Source organism: Ursus maritimus, unplaced genomic scaffold (genome assembly GCF_017311325.1).
Source record: "Ursus maritimus isolate PB19 unplaced genomic scaffold, ASM1731132v1 scaffold_5, whole genome shotgun sequence".
Classification (NCBI taxonomy): Eukaryota; Metazoa; Chordata; class Mammalia; order Carnivora; family Ursidae; genus Ursus; species Ursus maritimus.
Genome location: NW_024426663.1, coordinates 17989997 through 18008199, shown reverse-complemented (window position 1 = coordinate 18008199; position 18203 = coordinate 17989997). Strand labels below are relative to the sequence as shown.

The 18203-nt window shown below is 35.7% G+C and overlaps 1 long non-coding RNA gene across 1 annotated transcript in view; it reads left to right on the top strand.

Annotated features, from left to right (window-relative positions):
* Positions 1–18203, top strand: part of LOC103672169 — a 124756-nt gene that overhangs the window by 13467 nt on the left and 93086 nt on the right. The window contains exon 3 of the long non-coding RNA XR_571103.2: positions 9391–9487. This is a non-coding gene — a long non-coding RNA (uncharacterized LOC103672169). The remainder of the gene's footprint in view (positions 1–9390; positions 9488–18203) is intronic.

The following is an 18203-nucleotide window of genomic DNA, read 5'->3' as shown; positions in this document are numbered from 1 at the left end:
ACCATGAGAGACTCTTGACTCTGGGAACCAAACTGAGGGGTACGGACACGGATGGGAGGGGGGTGGGGGATGGGTAACCAGGTGATAGCTATTAAGGAGGGCACGTGATGTGATGAGCACAGGGTGTTATATGCAACTAATGAATCATTGAACACTACATCAAAAACTAGTGATGTACTATATGCTGGCTAATTGAACATTAAAAAAAACCTAAAAAATTTGCTAAGTTAAATTTTATCAAAATTAAATGTATAAGCCTTTGAAAGACACTGTTAAGGGGATGAAAACACGAGCCACAAACTGGGTGAAAATATTTGCAAATATTTGCATCTGGTATAGGATTTGTATCCAGAATATATAAAGAACTCTCAAAACTCACTAATGAGAAACAAACATCTCAATTAAAATTATGTTTAAATGATTTGAGCAGATACATCACCAGAGAAAATGTACAGATGGAAAATAAGCACACAAAAGATGCTCAATATCATTAACCATTAGCAAAATGTAAGTTAAAGTCATACTGCATAGAAAGGGAAAAAAAAAAAAACCTGATGATACCAATCATATAGATATGGAGCAGATGGAACTGGCATCCATTGGTATTGAGAATGAAAATGGTACAACCAGTCTACAAAAGTGTATCTTAGAAAGTTCCCATACCCTTACCCAATCTAGCAATCATGTGGAGAAAACTTATGTTCATTCAAATATCTGAATATAAATATTTATAACAATTCTGTTTGTTAGTCACACAAACAAGCACACACACCTAATCTAACATTCAAAAAATTGAAGAATAGACTTTTACTTCCTTCTGTGATTGAGAAATAAGTATTGGCCTTAACCTATCAAGGCAAACAACTAGAAAGCAGGAAAAGTATATGAAGCAACTGTTTTCATACACTGGACAGTGACAGTAAAGGACTTATCCTGAGGAAAAGATTGGTAAACTCTAGTATCACTTAGGATTTCTGGTTGGTGGCAGTTTTCAGACTGTGGGCATCCCCCCCAAAAAATCCAAACAGAGTCTGGTAGACTTACTGAGTATAGGAGCTGGAAATTGGAGTTCAGGGAAACTGAGACAGCTAGAAATTTCAGCAAATACTTCCAAAATAGAGGGAGTTGTGTAGAAAAAGCTCCAGATATCTGGTCTAGGTATCTGTATCTGTGACCTTCAATTATCTTCTGTGGTTTAGGCTGCACATGACTAGAGTGAAACTCCACAAGGATACACGAAGAATGATTGATGTTCATTTTCAAGTGAGTAATATCAGCCTTTAGCATCCACCCACTTCTAGATACACTCCTTATCCCAGTCTTGGAGGTGGGGTCCACACTTACACTCTGTACATGCTGATAAGCATTGTCCTTTCTCGCCATTTCCCCATCCCAACCAAATCAAACCTTCTTTTCTCCAAAGGCTCAGATAACACCAGCTGCCCACAGAAAACATGCTACTAAACAAACTTATTTGAATAAAAAATAGTTCATCAATAGACATTATAGACACTAATGAAGACAGTGTAGTATTGGCGAAAAGACAGACACAAGAATCAATGGAACCACATAGAGAGTAAAGAAATAGACCTACATGAACACGGCCATTTGATTATTGACAAAGGTGTGGAGCAATTAAACAGAGAAGATTGGTCTTGTTAATAAACAGTGTTGGAACAATTGGTCATCCATTTGCAAACACATAAACCCAGACTTAAACTTCATTCCATATATAAAAATTAATACAAAATGAATTGTATATCTAAATGTAAAACATAAATCTGGAAACTCTTAATAAAAAGCAGAAGAGGCGATCTTTTTCACTTGGGGGTAGGCCAAGAAATTTTAGAAATGGCTCTAAAAACATGAACCATTAAAGAAGAACAAGAGAAAAATTGGACTTATCTAAATTAGAAAGTTTTCTTTGCTAATCTGTCAAGAGAATGAAAAGCCAAGTTACAGACCAGGAGAAAATATTTGCAAGTCATATATCTGACAATTTATATCCAGAATATATAAAGACTTTCTAGAACTCAGCAATAAGAAAACAACCAAATTAAAAAATAGGCAAAAACTTGTACAAATATTTCACTAAAGAGGATATAAATATGGAAGATAAGTGCATAAAATACATTCAACCTGATTTTCCATTAGGAAATTTCAAATTATAACCCAAACTAAATAATGCTACACACCTATGAAAGTGTCTAAAATAAAAAATAATGACATAATGAATCATTGAACTTTACATCAGAAACCAGGGATGTACTGTATGGTGACTAACATAATATAATAAAAAAAACATTAAAAAAAAGTCTGGGAGAAAATAAAAAAAAATGACAATATCAAGTGTGATGATGATGCAGAACAAATGCACCTCCCTCCCATTCGTTCCCAGTAACAATGCAGAATGGCGTGGCCATTTCGAAAAACAGATTGGCAGTTTCTAACAAAGTGAAAGAAGATGTGGTTCATACATATAATGGAATATTACTCAGCAGTCATAAAGGATGAATACCTACCATTTGCATCGACATGGATGGAACTGGAAGGTATTATGCTAAGTGAAATAAGTCAACCAGAGAATGATACTTATCATATGGTTTCATTCATATGTGGAATATAAGAAATAGCACAGAGGACCGTAGGGGGAGGGAGGGAAAACCAAATGGGAAGAAATCAGACAGGGAGATAAACCATGAGAGACTCTTGACTCCAGGAAACAAACTGAGGGTTGCAGAGGAGAAGGGGGTGGGGAGATGGGGTAACCAGGTGATGGATATTAAGGGGGGCACATGATGTGATGAGCAGTGGGTGTTATACGCAACTAATGAATCGTTGAACGCTATATCAAAAACTAATAATGTACTATATGTTGGCTAACAACATAATAAAAAAATACTTTACTTGTAATAGACAAAACCCTTCTGGAGGTGAGGGACAGCAGAAAATGCTGGGTGGGGTGAGGCTGAGAGTGTCCAAGACCTGTCTCAAGAGGGGACATCACAGGGAGGTAAAATCAATAGTGAGCAAAACAGAAATTCAAAGATAAAATTATTAATAATTCAAAAAAATAATGGTGGCTGCAGAACATTAAAGCCCAGCATGGGACTCCTTTCTGAGCATAAGGCCTGTGTGACAGTACTGGCCACACATCTGCGAAACCAGTCCTTATTCCGAATTATGCCCCTATAAAGAAATATGCACATGTTCTCCCTAAGTCCCTTTCTCCTTTTCGTTGGTGAGGAGATGAGCACTTAAACAACCATTTTGATCCCCAAACAGAGCCACCTCCGTTGAAGATAGTAGAGCTTTCCTATTAGTAAAAGACTTTTTATCTGTGGATATTATATGAAAGATAAATAAACTGAATTATTTCAGTCTCTGTATTATTGATTACTTTGTGATAGCAACTCAGCTTGTTCTTAACTAATGAATTTTCTTTCCTGGCTTATCTTGACTAAAACCAGTTTCTCTGAGAATAAATTATGTGTCCTGGAGGGTTTAAAGAGAGAAAAAGAGGGAGATGTCTTTCAAGCTAAGGATATTCCTAAGGACTTTGGGAGAGAAAGAATTGGTGTATAAGCACAATGAGCAGATTTTTGTGGCAACTCCTGAAGACTGGATACTAGGTGCTGACAAGGGCACTAAAATAGCAGAAGTGACAAAACTGAAGGGACTCTGAGGACTGAGACAGAGCATGTTGTTGTGGTAGTCGGTGTTGACTGATGTGTGTGGGCATTCCCACCATCTTGGAGGGAAGCATACAGAATGAATAGAGCTGACTTTCCCACATTGAGTGGGATTGGGGAATATAAGTCATTGATTGAAAGAAAATAATGAAAGCAATTTTTATTCACACACGCCTGAACTTATGGCCTTTGGTTTATACTCACTACAGGTATAAAATCTTCTTCCTATTTTTGATTTTTAAAAGTGTTAATTCAAAACAAATCTTGGAGAAACACACAAGAAATTCTCTGCATGTTTTGGGAATCTTCGTCGTATATTTAGTTTAATTTTCTTGCTTTTTGTTTTATTTTAAGGACTTATTTGGCCCTGCTCATACATGTAATAAAATAATTTTATACAGAATATAATTTTTAGTAGAAATGAGAATACCATAACCTATTAGCATACTATATTTCACATGCCTTTTGCTTCTCTAGTTCATTGACTATTAAATAAACATGTATGCATACATTCATTCAACAAACATTTGAGGATTATCAACATGTGCCTCCTAGACTCTGACATAGATTTTCCAGTTCTTGTCTCTTTTAGAAAAAAATAAAACAGAATGGAAACACGTTTGATATTTTGCCTGGAAACACAATTATTTATGATTAATTCAATTCGATAAAATTCCAACCTGGATTTTGGGGTGCCCATTAAGTTACAGAGACTGCTTGTTTATCTTGAGTGATATGTGGGAGTTTCTGAGAAAGAAGGGATGCCTAACTCAAAGTTAGATCTATCACTCACCTTTGACACAGTAGACAGTGATATATTGTTAGAACTTTCAGAAACGTGAGTTGGAATTCTGAGACAGCATTAAATTGGTTTGAAATGTAATTATCTTTGTCAGCAGACATAGCATACTATATTGGGTAGCAGCTCATCAGAAACAGTTATTGTAAAATGTGTGGTCCCCTAAGGCTCTATTCTTGTCCTTTTATTTTTATATTTATATGCTTCTCATGGCAGTGTCATTAATAGATCTGGATTTGATTATCATATCTATGCCAGTATTATTCAGATTTACTAACTGGTTCTTGTAGAATCAAGTCATATGACTTCCCAACTCCCTTTCTGCTTTATAAAGACTTAGAATTGTATGATAAGGATAGTTCCTTCAAAAGAATGTTCATAAGGAAGCACTCATATTGACCTATCTAAATTATTTTGTGGATTTTTTTCTACTTTGTACTTTCCTTCAGCTAGATTGCATGACTTCAGTTGAAAAATTATATTAGAGGATACTATGCTGCCCTCTTAGCAGTATTCTTATTTTTATACGACATAAGAATTTCATTTAAAATTGTTTTCATTGTATTATTAATAAAGATTGTACATCATGATTTCTTTACTCTGGAGTTCTATAATTTTTGAACCAAGTACAGAGTTATGTAAATCCAGTGGGATCATCCAATTCTATCACATTATAATAGAGTCACTAATAGAAATGTCCCTACAGTGGATTTTATCATTCTCAAGGTTTGAAGTGATTACAAAAGTGTGATGGGGAATATAATGTGTTTTTAAAAATAATCTCACAGTAAAATTCTGTGGTAGTTCTATTGAGCTTATAGGTCCAAATTTCAACTCATAAGAATGATCTTCAAGAATCCCTTTTCAGCTTTTATCTCTCAATTTTATATTTGTTTGTTTGTTTAATGAATGAATCTTATGAATCTGTCAAGGTGGTTATTGGGTTATCTCCAAATAGAGGGTGACCAGGGATTCCCAGATTCATCTTACTCCCCCCCCCGCCTTAAAATATGATATTAGGTGAGTGCCTCTCTTTTAGTTTTGAGGCCACAAAGGTTACAACTATAAGAGGAATCAGATATTCCTTCATTCTAGAGTGAGGTGTGGTGGTTGTGTGAGTGTGTGTGTGTGTGTGTGTGTGTGTGTGTGTGTTTATCTCTGCAGCTCACCTAAGAGACAGTAATGCTTGTTCTAGGAGGACTCTCCCATCAGCCACATCTAAGCTATACGAGAAGAAAATTGAGATGAGGAGATATTTCTCTGAAGAGAAGTTTTAAGTATGCTTTGGATTTCCAGTCCCTTTCATGGAACATAGGGAGACAGTTATTCCCACTCCCTTACCTCAGGTCAAGTGAGAAGATCTTCACAAGGACCACTCAGAGAGTTTAACACCCTTTCTTTGGAATTTTAAGGATCTCATGACTTATTTCTCACTCATACATGAAAAGAAAGGATTTGGCTAAAGCTGCCTTTTCCTACTGAGTTAGTAGAAGTAATTATGTTTGCATGAGCTTCAGTTTAAGAGTTTGAAGAGAACAAGATGTGTGTTTCTTGGGGACCAGATATAAAACCCAAAAAAGTTATCTGGTCTTATGTTGTCTCATAAGAAGTTCCACTCAATGCGATCGCATAGAAATGCACAACTATCTCAATACAGACACAGGAGGATGAGGGAGCTGTAAGTGGCAAGCAATGCTGGCATTATGGGAGCTATGGTTGGAGAGTTCAGGCAGAAGCATTTCTGCGGAATCTACAAAATTCTCAATGAAAGAGAAAATAGCAATGACTTAACAGTTATCTAGAGGTTACCAATGCCACATTGTAATGCTACCATCTATATAAAAATAAGTTCTTTATTCCTAATTTCTCTTCTCTAATCCAGGTTTCCAAGGCCCTGGAAATAGTTTAAATTGGATAGTAGTTTAAAGTTATCAAAGTGTATAGGCAGAGTTATGGGATTATTCGAATGAACTGGGCATTTCAATTATCTGTGAGTGACTGAAAAATATAGGGGACCTGTTTGAGATTTTATCCCAGGGACAGTGATAAATAGATCCGTAGAGTGAGCTTGCAAAACCAATAGTGAGAAAAAATAAACTTGGTTCTTTCAATGGCATCCAGCTCATCCAGTAAATGAGTTGTTTTCTTTGTAGTCCTTTTCCCATGATCTCTGCCTACACAGATCAAAATTCAGCTTCGAAAATGAACTTTCAAATTGAAGTCTTTTTTTCTATGATAAGTCTTTTCTCAAGGTACCTTGAACTTCTGTCACACTGACCTGTTTTTATGGATTGACTGCTCAATAAAAAATAGCAAGCATTAAACATGCAAACAGAAGTCCAGTGAATGTATGAAAGGAGTCAGAGTGCTATTGGACTTTATAATCAGACTCAGTTTGATGCAGGCTTCTCTAAGAAGGTGATCTTAAGGTGAGGGGTGAAGAATGAATAGATGTTAGCCACCTGAAGACATAAAGATAGTGTGATTTAAGACTAAAAGGAGGAGATTGAGGAACTAAAAAATTTATTATTTCTAAAGTAGAGGGAGTAAAAGGAATGAAAATACTAGGGAGATAGGCATGGAGTTAATCAATGGCCGAAATCACTGTAGTCCTTGTATAACAGAGGTTGGGTCTGCTTATATCCAGTCACTTCCCTTTTGGTAACAAAATACCTAATTTGTAGCTGGGCATACAAATACCTGGAATAAACACTATATTTTCTGGTCTCCTTACTCCTAGGTGTGGCTTTGATTAAATTTAGGACAGTGTGGTATAAGGAAGTGAGATGTCCTTTATGGGAGAGGCTGTTCTCCCTTCTCTCCTTCCTCCGTTCTGCTTTTTAGAATATGTTTGGCGTTGTGAACCAGCTTGGATCATGGAAGCAAGGGTGTAGTCTAACATACAGCAAAGCAGCAATGTAGAAAGATTCTGGATTTCTTGATGATACTGGAAGTAGTGCTCTTATTATGATCTTAAACTGTCTTCCCTAGACTGTTAAATTAGGAAGAAATTAGTTTAATTTAGGTTAAGTCACTCTTATGTTGGGTTTTGTTATCCAAAATTTAACCATCTACCTACCAAAATAATATATTAAACATTCTTTTACTTTATCTTATGGGCAAGCATTAAAGAGTTTATGCAAATAAGAAACAAAGACCAAAGACAAGAAAATGGTTTGGGGAGGGGGCAGAAGAAGGCCAAAGATAGTGCTTTTCAGATGAGTGAATAATTTATATGGTACAATGAGCAATTCAATTTAATAAACAGAATAAGCAGTGTGGACTTAAATAGTTGCAGAAAGCTTCAAAGAGTGGAACTGGTCTGGAGTATAGAAAAAAAAGAAGACAGTTTTAGAAGAAAACTCCTTTGCATGGTGGAGAAGGGGATCAGAGAAACAGGATTTCAGTGTTGAGGAGTGAGCAGGACTGAGGACAGATGATATTAAAACTCTGAATGTTGGAATAAAATGAATTTGTAGAGGAAATCCATGATGAATCAGGATGTAAATACTTGAGAGAATGGACACATCTTTAGTAGAGTTTTATGAGTATCAGTCTGGTAGTATTACACAGTTACTGGCTCCATCCTGTGGGCGAGGGGGGTGGTGGTGGTGTGCGTAGACCACAGACGAGTACCCAATGCAATATGTTGGAAGGCTAGAAGAAGATACAATTTTAATAGCATCTAGTTTGCATAAAAACTCAAACTTTTTTCATATCTGATGTAAAGATCAACTCTGGCACACATTCTTGGACAAAACGTCAAGGGGTCACAAATTATATACTGTATGTGAGGTATTCCAAGGGCAGAAGAATGCTCCACATTATCTTATGGTGCACTCAATCGTTGACGTGCTTTCTGTGTCTTACTACATATTGTAGTTCATGGGTATCCAATTATGAAGATTGATATATTATGTTTTCTGGTTTTACCTAACTTAACTGGAATGATTACTGATTAATTAAAAGAATCCTATAGAGAAAACTCATATTGAAGGCAATACTAATAAAGCTAGCACAAGAAAACCATAAGAAAATTGCTGAGTTGGCAATTCTTTTACCTTTAGTTCAAGTTTTTTTTTTTTTCCTGCTGTATTATCAGGTGAAAACAGAGATGGTCTTGATGTAATCAATTTGAACCTCTCATTAAGTATTAAAACAAAACTTTAAAGAATGTATAAAATGTATGTCTTAGAGGATGCAGGAGGCTTCAGGACTGAGTGGCTATTTCTGGCTATTTTTGGGCATTCCACTGTTTTTTCCCCCTAAAATTAAGGGGTAAGTAGGTGATGCAATGGCCCAGAATTCAAATAAAGAGAGTAAGAATTAGAGTAGGCATGGAAAACTCGTAGATTGGAGGTCTATTTTGATTTCTTCATGATAATGCTCAAAATGTTTTATCAACCATAGCTAGCAGATTTTTGGACTGTGAATATATTATTTTAATTTTGTACCTTCCAGTTAGTCAATCTCTGTTTGAAACCCTTCTGTGATTTTAATCTTGGGCTCTGGACTTTTCCTGGGTTTTCCCTGGATCTCTTTGTTTAATACAGTATTGTGATAGAATCTTAAAAAACTCAGGAAAGCTTCTCCACCCAGTGATAGTCACACTCATTGTTATGAGTTCTTATGATTTTTGGATTTCTTGTCTCCTACTTTATATACTGATTTTTTAAAATTATATTTTCTGTTGATCAAGATACAGTAAGAACTGTGTAAATTCAAATGCTCTAGTCAAAAGAGGCATATATATAGAATGGAGTTTTCTTTATAAAGGCAAGTATTTCCTGGAAATATACATGAGTTAAGCCATGGCCATTGTCTTAGTTCTCTTGGGCTGCTATAACAATATACCATAGACTGTGTGGCTTATAAACAACAGAAATTTATTTCTCACAGTTCTCTAGACTGGGAAGTCCAAGATCAAGGCACTAGAAGATTCAGTCTGATGAGAGCTGCTTTCTGGCTTATGGATGGCTATCTTCTGGCAGAAACGGTGAGAAACTCTCTGGAGTCTCTTTTATCAGAGGACCGACTCCGTTCGTGTGGGTTCCACTCTCATGACCTAACTACTCGCAAAGGCCCACCTCCCAATACCATCACACTGGGGATTAGGATTTCAACATATGAATTTGGGGGGTACATAAACATTCAGTCTATACCAGTTACCCTTAGTTTGCTCACTATCATTTTGATATGCGAGGAGTTAAACTACATATTCCAGCCTGTTATGGCCTATTATGGCCCTATCACCCAGTTTAGCTACCTTTCCCTGCCTCTTTAGATGTTGGAATTAAGTAGAAGAAATGGTTAGATTATAAATATTTTATGTGTTTGTGTTTTGTTGATAATTCTTTGTGAAATCTATTACACAATAATTTAGAGAAATATAGAGTACTCATTCATATATGTGAACAGTCAAAATCAAACAAAAATCTGTATGTTTATTTTAAATCAAATACAGTGTCTAATTACTTTTAATTTATAATGGACCAGAGGTAATCTGGACATGAATTTGAGGAGCTGAATCGTCCAGAATAGGAGACTGGGAGCACATTCCAAGCTGAAAGTCTATATTCACCTTCAAATTTGGGAAATTCATTTCCTCTTCATAAACTAGCCTATATACAACTAAAAGTGATATGAGAAGGAACCAAAGATAGGCTTCTGTTGACTTTTAGCACATTATTAAAGTAAATTTTGCAACATCATAATAAAACAAATTAAGTACAACTAGAATCTTCAGAGACCATTTGGGGACACATAGCATCTGACCTATGTTATTAAGAAAAGCAGTCCTCATACTTTGTTGTCTCCATCTTGCTCTCTGACTTAATTGTTTACCTGTAAACTGTTGTTTTGATTATTTTTTAGACAATCTTATAAAGGTCTTCCCTGAAAAATCACGCACACACGTGGGTGTGTGCACGCCTCAGTGTGTGATCAAAATGAGCATTTTCCTTCCCACTGCCTGGGAAGATCACATTCAATCATTAGTATTTACATAGCACTTGCTTCCATTGAATTCTGAGAGCAGAGGGATTCTGTTTTAAAGTCATTGGTAAGACAGTTTGTTTTTCCATGAACATACTGAAATTATGCACTGGGCAAATTAGTGAATTTTACCAAATATGTCTCAAGGATAAATATAGCAATTTTCACAGTGAATGTTTTCCATCTCTCAGGAAATCTATGTTTGTCATGAAATGACAAGTTTTTTTAGAGGGTTGGGCGAATGGGGCGATTGCCTTTGCAAACTGATTTTGAATTTCGTTAAATAACAAGGCAAACCTGAAAAATATTTTATATTAAATGAAAGTACTTAAGCATGATCTTTTGGTGGAAAGCAAATGGAAAGAATTTTTAACACATCTACTGAAGAAACAGATTTTCCTTTTCTGCTCCAGGGTGATCATTATAAACCATAACTTTAAAATTTTAAATTATGAAAAATATCTCGTCTTGGGAAGTTCATGTGAATTTATACCAATAAACTAGTCTCATAATGTTGTAACTGAGAATTAGTGTGCTTTTATGAGATGATAACTTCACTATTTTTCTGTGCAGTGATGCCAGAAAATAATCAGGATTAAAATATAACTTGACTTAGAGTGTAAATGGCATAAAATATTTCACATTTGTATGAATAAAATAGATGGAAAAGTACCTAAGATTTTATGCCTACTTAAAAACATATAAATAATAAAAAAATCCAAATTGTGCAGATGACCTAAATTCTTTCTGTATCTCACCAGTTAGCTCTGTGAAAAGACCCAGATCTTCAATCCACTTATTAAAGCCATAGTGAAGGTTAACTTTGAGAAAGCTAATATGCTAATTATATGAAAATACTACAGGGATGTGAGCTGAGAAATATTGAAAACAATGGCTGTGACAGAGTTCTCACAATTATTTGTTTCACTAAGAAGATTCTTTCTTGTGGAAATTTTTTTTAAAAAGCAGCAAAACAACGTTGATGTGTTTTGTAAATTGCACCCCAAATCAAAGAGAAGTTGCAAAGCTTTCATTTTCTTTCCATCTCCCTGCCCCCTATGAATTTCTCTGATTTGTTTGATCTTTATATGAAGACTGACAATTAAATGGTGTCAAAGCAACCTGTTTGCTTTCTTTCTGCCCATTTCTCCCACTTACGTGACAGCTGGCTTAGTGGCACTTTCCATTGTAGCTATCTTTCTTCATGCCAAAGCTTTGTAGATTTTAATGTGGGTAGTTGTTTAATTTTGACACCATGGTGTGGTCAATTTGTGTTTTAAGTCAATCTCTGGTTGGAAGGCCTAATTAAGACACAGTTCTTAATGCAGAAAGGAAAGGGCAAGAAAAGACCGGCATTTTTTTTTTTCTCATCAAATCTCAATGTTGTCAATCAGAAATCATGTTATATGTGGCTCTCCTATCATATCCATGTGTAACAGAAGTTTGATTGACCAGAACATTTTTGTAAATTGATGTAATTTGTCACGAGCTTTTAACAAGGGTTCTGGCTGACAGCTTAACAAAAGGGATATCAGATGACCTGAAGAGTAGTCATAGTAATTATCATTTTTATATAAAGCAATAATAGGACAACTGACCACAAATGCATTTAATTATATATTTTCTCTCACTATCTACTACCAGTGTTTAACTATCTCCTATAAAATCGGTCCTATCCATATAAATGTAATTGATGATGATCAATGAAATTCCACAATGGTTGTTTCAATAATTTATATGCTAATTCATTATTATTTCTCTAACGATTGGCAGAATTTTGCATTTGCACCTAGAGGATGTTTGAGATTCTGCATAACCCAGGTTTATTTTCTGGGTATTGCAAAACGCAGGATGTTCCCTTTAATAACCTGAAATTTTAATAAGGGCCTAAGAAATAGTTGAAAAAGTGACTGAACTTGTATTTAAATTAGGTCTTTGAGAGCTTGGAGATTCTGACTTGGTGAACTCTAATTAAATCCCTTAAGGCCACCAGGTCTGCCTCCCTAGTTCTTGATGGTAAAAGTAAGGTCTTCAAAGAGTCCCTTGGCAGTATACAAGTGGAGGGAAAAAATCCTGCAACCCATCGCTACAGCATTTTATAAAGATACAATTCCAGAAGGAGTACCAGACAAGGGGAACAATGGAGACAGCAACCTGAGAACTAGTGAAGTAAGGAAAGCAGAGGAAAAAGAATTTGGAAAGAGCAGTAATTCAAGAACATCACTCATTTAGACTGCAGTAGGGGCGTATAGCAAGACAAAGGAGCAAATGAGATCTTGTGCTGGTAAATGACAGAGCAAATCTTAGTTGGCACATTTTGCAATTAACATTTTCAGTAAGAAATGTTCAAATACAAAATTGCCATTTTTTAGTTCTGACATTATCGTGGCTTTTTCTTCAGGGCACATTTTCCATATAAATATCTAAGCTTTTTTTTTTCCCCCGCTTCAACTAGATTTCACTACTCAATTGTATGGGCGAATTTAACTGTGATGGTGAGAGCAAAACAGGTATTGAATCTGCTTAGGGCCAAGAGGAAATAAATAACAGGTAATCAAAATGTGGAACTCTTGACTTATTCACGGTAGCTTTTAGTATTCAAAAATACAGAAATGAACCAAATAAACCATTGAGTGGATGCTTCTTTATTTTGTCAATATGCTCGAGGGTGGAGGTAGGGAGAGATTTTGTACTTTTCCCTCATATTTAAAATACATTCAGAAGTATTATTTCTTGATTTTACAAAACTCACTATTGAAACTTCTTAATCCCTATTATCCGCTAAATGCTCCAAATCACCTGTTAAAAGAAAAAGAAATGTCAGCTTTGCAGAGTTATTCTTTTCTCTCCTAAAGTTCAATTTGCACCAAATATCTGGTTGGGCTGCCAATGTGTGCCTCAGTGCTTCCCATATATACTTGTCTTGTTCCTCTTTACTTTCCAGCACCTATGCTCCTTTCTACTAGTTCATATTTCAATATACTAAGGAAAGATAAGGATCTGGCAGTGATAGCAAATACCCACAAAGTGTCCTCACCCAAAGGATTCCTGTGAAAATTGATGGAAAGCGAACTGAAGAGGAGAGGCCCGCAGCTTGGTTCTCATTAGTCTATTCCTGTGCCTTGGCCATGTGGACCAGCGTATTCTTTCATATCCCATTGATATGTGATGTCCCGGCAGTCCCCGTCCTCACCAAATGCTCTACAAAGTGGGAATGATGTAGAAAAACTTAGAATTTATACTTTTGTAGTTTGCTCTACTTTTTATTTCAAAAAGGCTTTTAAAGTCCTATGAATGCTATTTAGATCACTTGTGTGTCTAGATGGAAATACTGATTCTTGATGCTCTGAATAAACTCCTAACCCCAAAGGCATATTGAGCTACTGGGTGCTAGCTTTGTTCTTAAGTATAAGTTTCAAAAAGTTTTATTTACTTTTTGAACTCCTAACTAGGATGAAAGTGCCACAGAGCTTTTGTGGTCTGCTACTTAAGTGGCTTCATCTTTTCTTGGGGGAAAAATGAAAGTAACAAGCAAAATATAGAGGAGGTTTTAGTTTGTACTGTGATCAAAAGGGTCATTTATTGATCTAGTGCTTAAAAGGAAAAGATCTGTTTTTGGGAAAGTCATTGTACTATCTAGAGTTTGAACTCTTCTCCTTTTATTATCTATTAAAGCATGATAAGTCTACATTTTTCTTTCTGCAGAAGCAAAACTCATAATTAAAGTAAGAACTCCATCACCACTATGACTGTATGACAGTTACTCCAAACTTGCAAAACTGAAAATAAACAAATCTATGTTAATTTAAATGCCGATTTTGATTTTTAATTAGGCTAATTACATTAGTTTTTAATTAGTCTTAAATAGAGATGATTTCTTCCAAGCAGTAGTCTTTCAATATTTTTGTTTCCTCTCTTAACTGAAAGAAGAAATTAGAAAGGATTGTACTTGGAAATTAAATATTATCTACTTTCTTTTCTCCATCCTTACCTCCGAGACCCCAGAAAGTAGGTTGAATATTCTACAGAAGGATTGTCCAGTGACTGTAAGAATACACTGAAAGCAAAAATTGCAGTCTTAGTTCAACTATAAACCCACAACGTGAACCTGAGCATATTAGAAAATTCTTCCTACATTTGTTTTCTTCTTGGAAACTTCTAATAAGGACAATAAGGAACTAAAGTTGAATACGTATTGATACGCTGAAGTACATAGAGCATTAAAAGAAAAGACATTTGACCTTTTCTTAGTATCAGACCTAAAGATTTTTGGATGAGTGTAAAATATATCTATACACATAGGTAGAGATATCTATGTGTGTGTACGAGTACATAAGTGATTGTAGTAGGTGACATTCTTCAGTACTTCACATAAGTGTTGAGTAAATACACCTGTGCTTATGCTGACACAGCTTCCCTTGACTTTGTTTCTTGGAATATTAGTGGTTCCTAAGACAGTACTAGGCATTCCCTGGGAAAAAAAAATAACCTCCCTATCAAAATAAACAGAAGTTTATTTTTTATTATTGGAGACATAAATTGGAAAATTAAGGACTTAGAATACAGAAACAAAGCCAGTGCTTCCAAAAACTAATTGAAGTCATTATAATAATTCATATAAATCTTTGCTAAAAATTTTCAAAATAAATACATAGTTTGGAAAGAAAACTTTATAATGCTAAAAATACACATTTTAAAACCTTGTAACACTTGTGTTTAAATACTGACCTAACCATTTAACTGTAATACTAAGAGGGAAATATTTAGCTTTTTCTTAGATGTCAAACCGTATTTGCAAAATAGGAAAAATACTCTGTATCTTATGCTTATTGTGATAGAATATGTGGGTTATGCAGTATATCAACTTACTGCACATTCAGCTTCTGTTCTATTTTAGTTGCTTTCTTTCTTTTTATTTATTTTTTTTGTTTCCCTACTTCGATAAGATTAAATTCATTGCCTCTGTTAGAGAATTCCACATAGGAAATCATGGATTTGAAGAGACTGTCAACGCAATATGCAAAACTAAGAATGTATATCAGTTAATAATGCATTTGGCTAAGTATCCTAAAGCCAATTATATAATGGCTTAAACAAAGTTTTTGTTTGATTTTTCATGTTGCAAAAAGTCCAGACCAACACTTTTCTCTATCTGCTCCATTATCTTGGGCATGTTGACTTTTCTTCTTACTTGTCACTATATGGGGGTAGATGGCCATTAAAGCTAGTGAGTAAATGGTACTGCACCTCCAGGCATCATGTCTACATTCTAGAAAGAAGGTTGGGGAAGAATCAGACATCAAACCATCCCCATCTATCCTTCTTTATTATTAAAACAAAGCTTTTCCAGAATCATCTTATTCAGAGCAGGCAGTGGCACCTCTTTCTTCAATGGAGGCTTGGAAATTTGGGAACATTGTTTTCCTAAGTGAGTTAGACCATTCATGGTCCATTTCCTGGCTGTAAACATATCACTGACTATAACACAACTGTAGTGTTCTTAGCGTGGAAGAATAAAGTAAAAACTTACTACTTGGGCATCTTGAGTTATTCCACAGAGTTTCTTTTAAATATAAGCTTAATATGAAACAAGATAGCATCTGAAATTAAATTATGACCCAGACAAGTCTTCATGTTTAAGATAGAGAAAGTCAGCATTAGGATATCTACATTTTTGACAATTCCATGTAGTAATTCTTCCCTTCAGTAAATGGCTTTGCTTGCTAGTTTCCTCAGAATGTGGAGGCTGAGGTGAGGGTTAAGTGCCAGAGTTTTATTTCGTATGTGCAAACCTAAGACAAGAAGGTTAGGAATAAGAGCAATGAGGCAAAGAAAAAATGTGGAAAATAAATGAAATGCTGTATTTATATGTCTGACTACAGCTTCACAACAAGCCATGATGTTCCTAGGCAGGTGTATTTTCTCTTCATACAGTGTATGCCCGGATGTGCTTCATAGAATGATCCATGTTAGGTGGTGTAGGAAAGATGAAGACATTTATCTACTTGGCTCCCTCCTGTCTTCTCTTTTCCATTGGTTCATGTTTTCACCATAGAGAGTTAACTCTCAGTCACTTCCAAGTCATGTCATATAGTTCCTTGCATGCCAACCACTTTGGATGTGGAACATTCCAGATTCCATGTACTGAGATGAGCCATCCCATTCAAATCTAAAAGTGGAGGGCATGCTGCTCATCTGCCTCACTGTGTGGCAGCTGCCAGGGAGGGAGGGCTCAACACTCACAGAGTGAATGATTGGTTGGGCCTCAGTGGCAGCACTGTGGGCCAGGAGATAGAGGACCCTGGGAACTTGAAAAAAAGATAACATTTTTGTCTGATATGCTAAATTTGAGAATTGGTGACTTTAGAACTTAATTTTTGTCTGGAGTGTAGGCTAACTCCATTTAACATAGGCTACCTCCAGGGCCAAAATTGCTTTGTGTCAGATTGAGTTGCCCTGCAATTTCTATAAATTTCAAGGTGTCATTATAATTAGATTGTTCGTAAACAGTGTGTGATTCTGGTTAAGAACAGGACTTTGGTTTCATCCATAATAGGACTTGAAGCTGGGCTGTGCTGTTGTTTATCTTTGTCACCTTGGGAAAGTCACTTAGCCACTCAACCTCAATTATTTTTTCACCCAATAAGGTGAAAATATTAATGCTGCTTTCCCTTTACGGTTTTTGGAGATTGGTATCTGCTACAAAACAGCTCCTCATATATAACTTTTCCATTAACTTACTTTTCCTTTCTTGAAGACCGTGTCTATATTTTCAGGAAGCTTTACTTGTCAGATGGATTCACACCTCAGCAGTCCCAGTGGCCAAACTGGTTTGGGGATTTCTTTGTTTTATCCTGTCTGCTAGTCTGGACAGACCAGAATAGGCCACAGAGCTCCCTAACCAATTCCACTTGCAGAAATGCAAACGACTGAGCACATTTTGTTTTCCCTGGGGAAAAGTCTCAGGTAACATATAAGGATGTTGAAATAACACCACACCCACCACTTTTCAGAGCAGCTAATTTAAAATCACTTGCAATCTGGGAGAATCTGTCTCCATATCTTCTTGTAAGAACCTACAGCTAACTGTTTACTGAAAGGTTTCCTGAGAATAGGATTTTATCCAAGACTTGTGACAGTGGTAACTTAGAACGAGGCTACAGAGATCTAATTAAAAAGGTGATTTCCTAACATATGGAGCTCCTATGTGAAATCAAGAGACTGTGCAGTGCTGGGGGAGACGCTGACCCTGTAAATTCTTATGACATTAGACTTAAATCTTAACTGTTAAACACCTTTCAAATATTTAACTCTCCCCAAGTAAATGTTCTCCCTGCAAAGCTCTATTTGTTGACTTTTATCCCAGTTGGACCGACTTTGGGGACTGTATCACTGAGACCTGTGCATTAAGTGGTACATATGTTGAATAAACAGCCAGACAGCTACCAACTGTCAAGTTGCTTTACCAGAGTATAAAAAAAAGCACATATGCCATGTTGAAAAGCAAAGGAAAAACAAAGGTTTATAATAGAACTAGGAAATGGTTCAGGTAAAACACAACCACATGCTTATTTGCATGATTATTTTTCTAAGTAGCATTAGAAATATTTTGGAGGAGAAATCATAGTCTTGAAATAATCTCAAATGTTGCATTAGATATGATACTTCCTCTGGTGGGTCATAATTCATTAGCGAGTTAATGAATTGAAAGCAGGGGA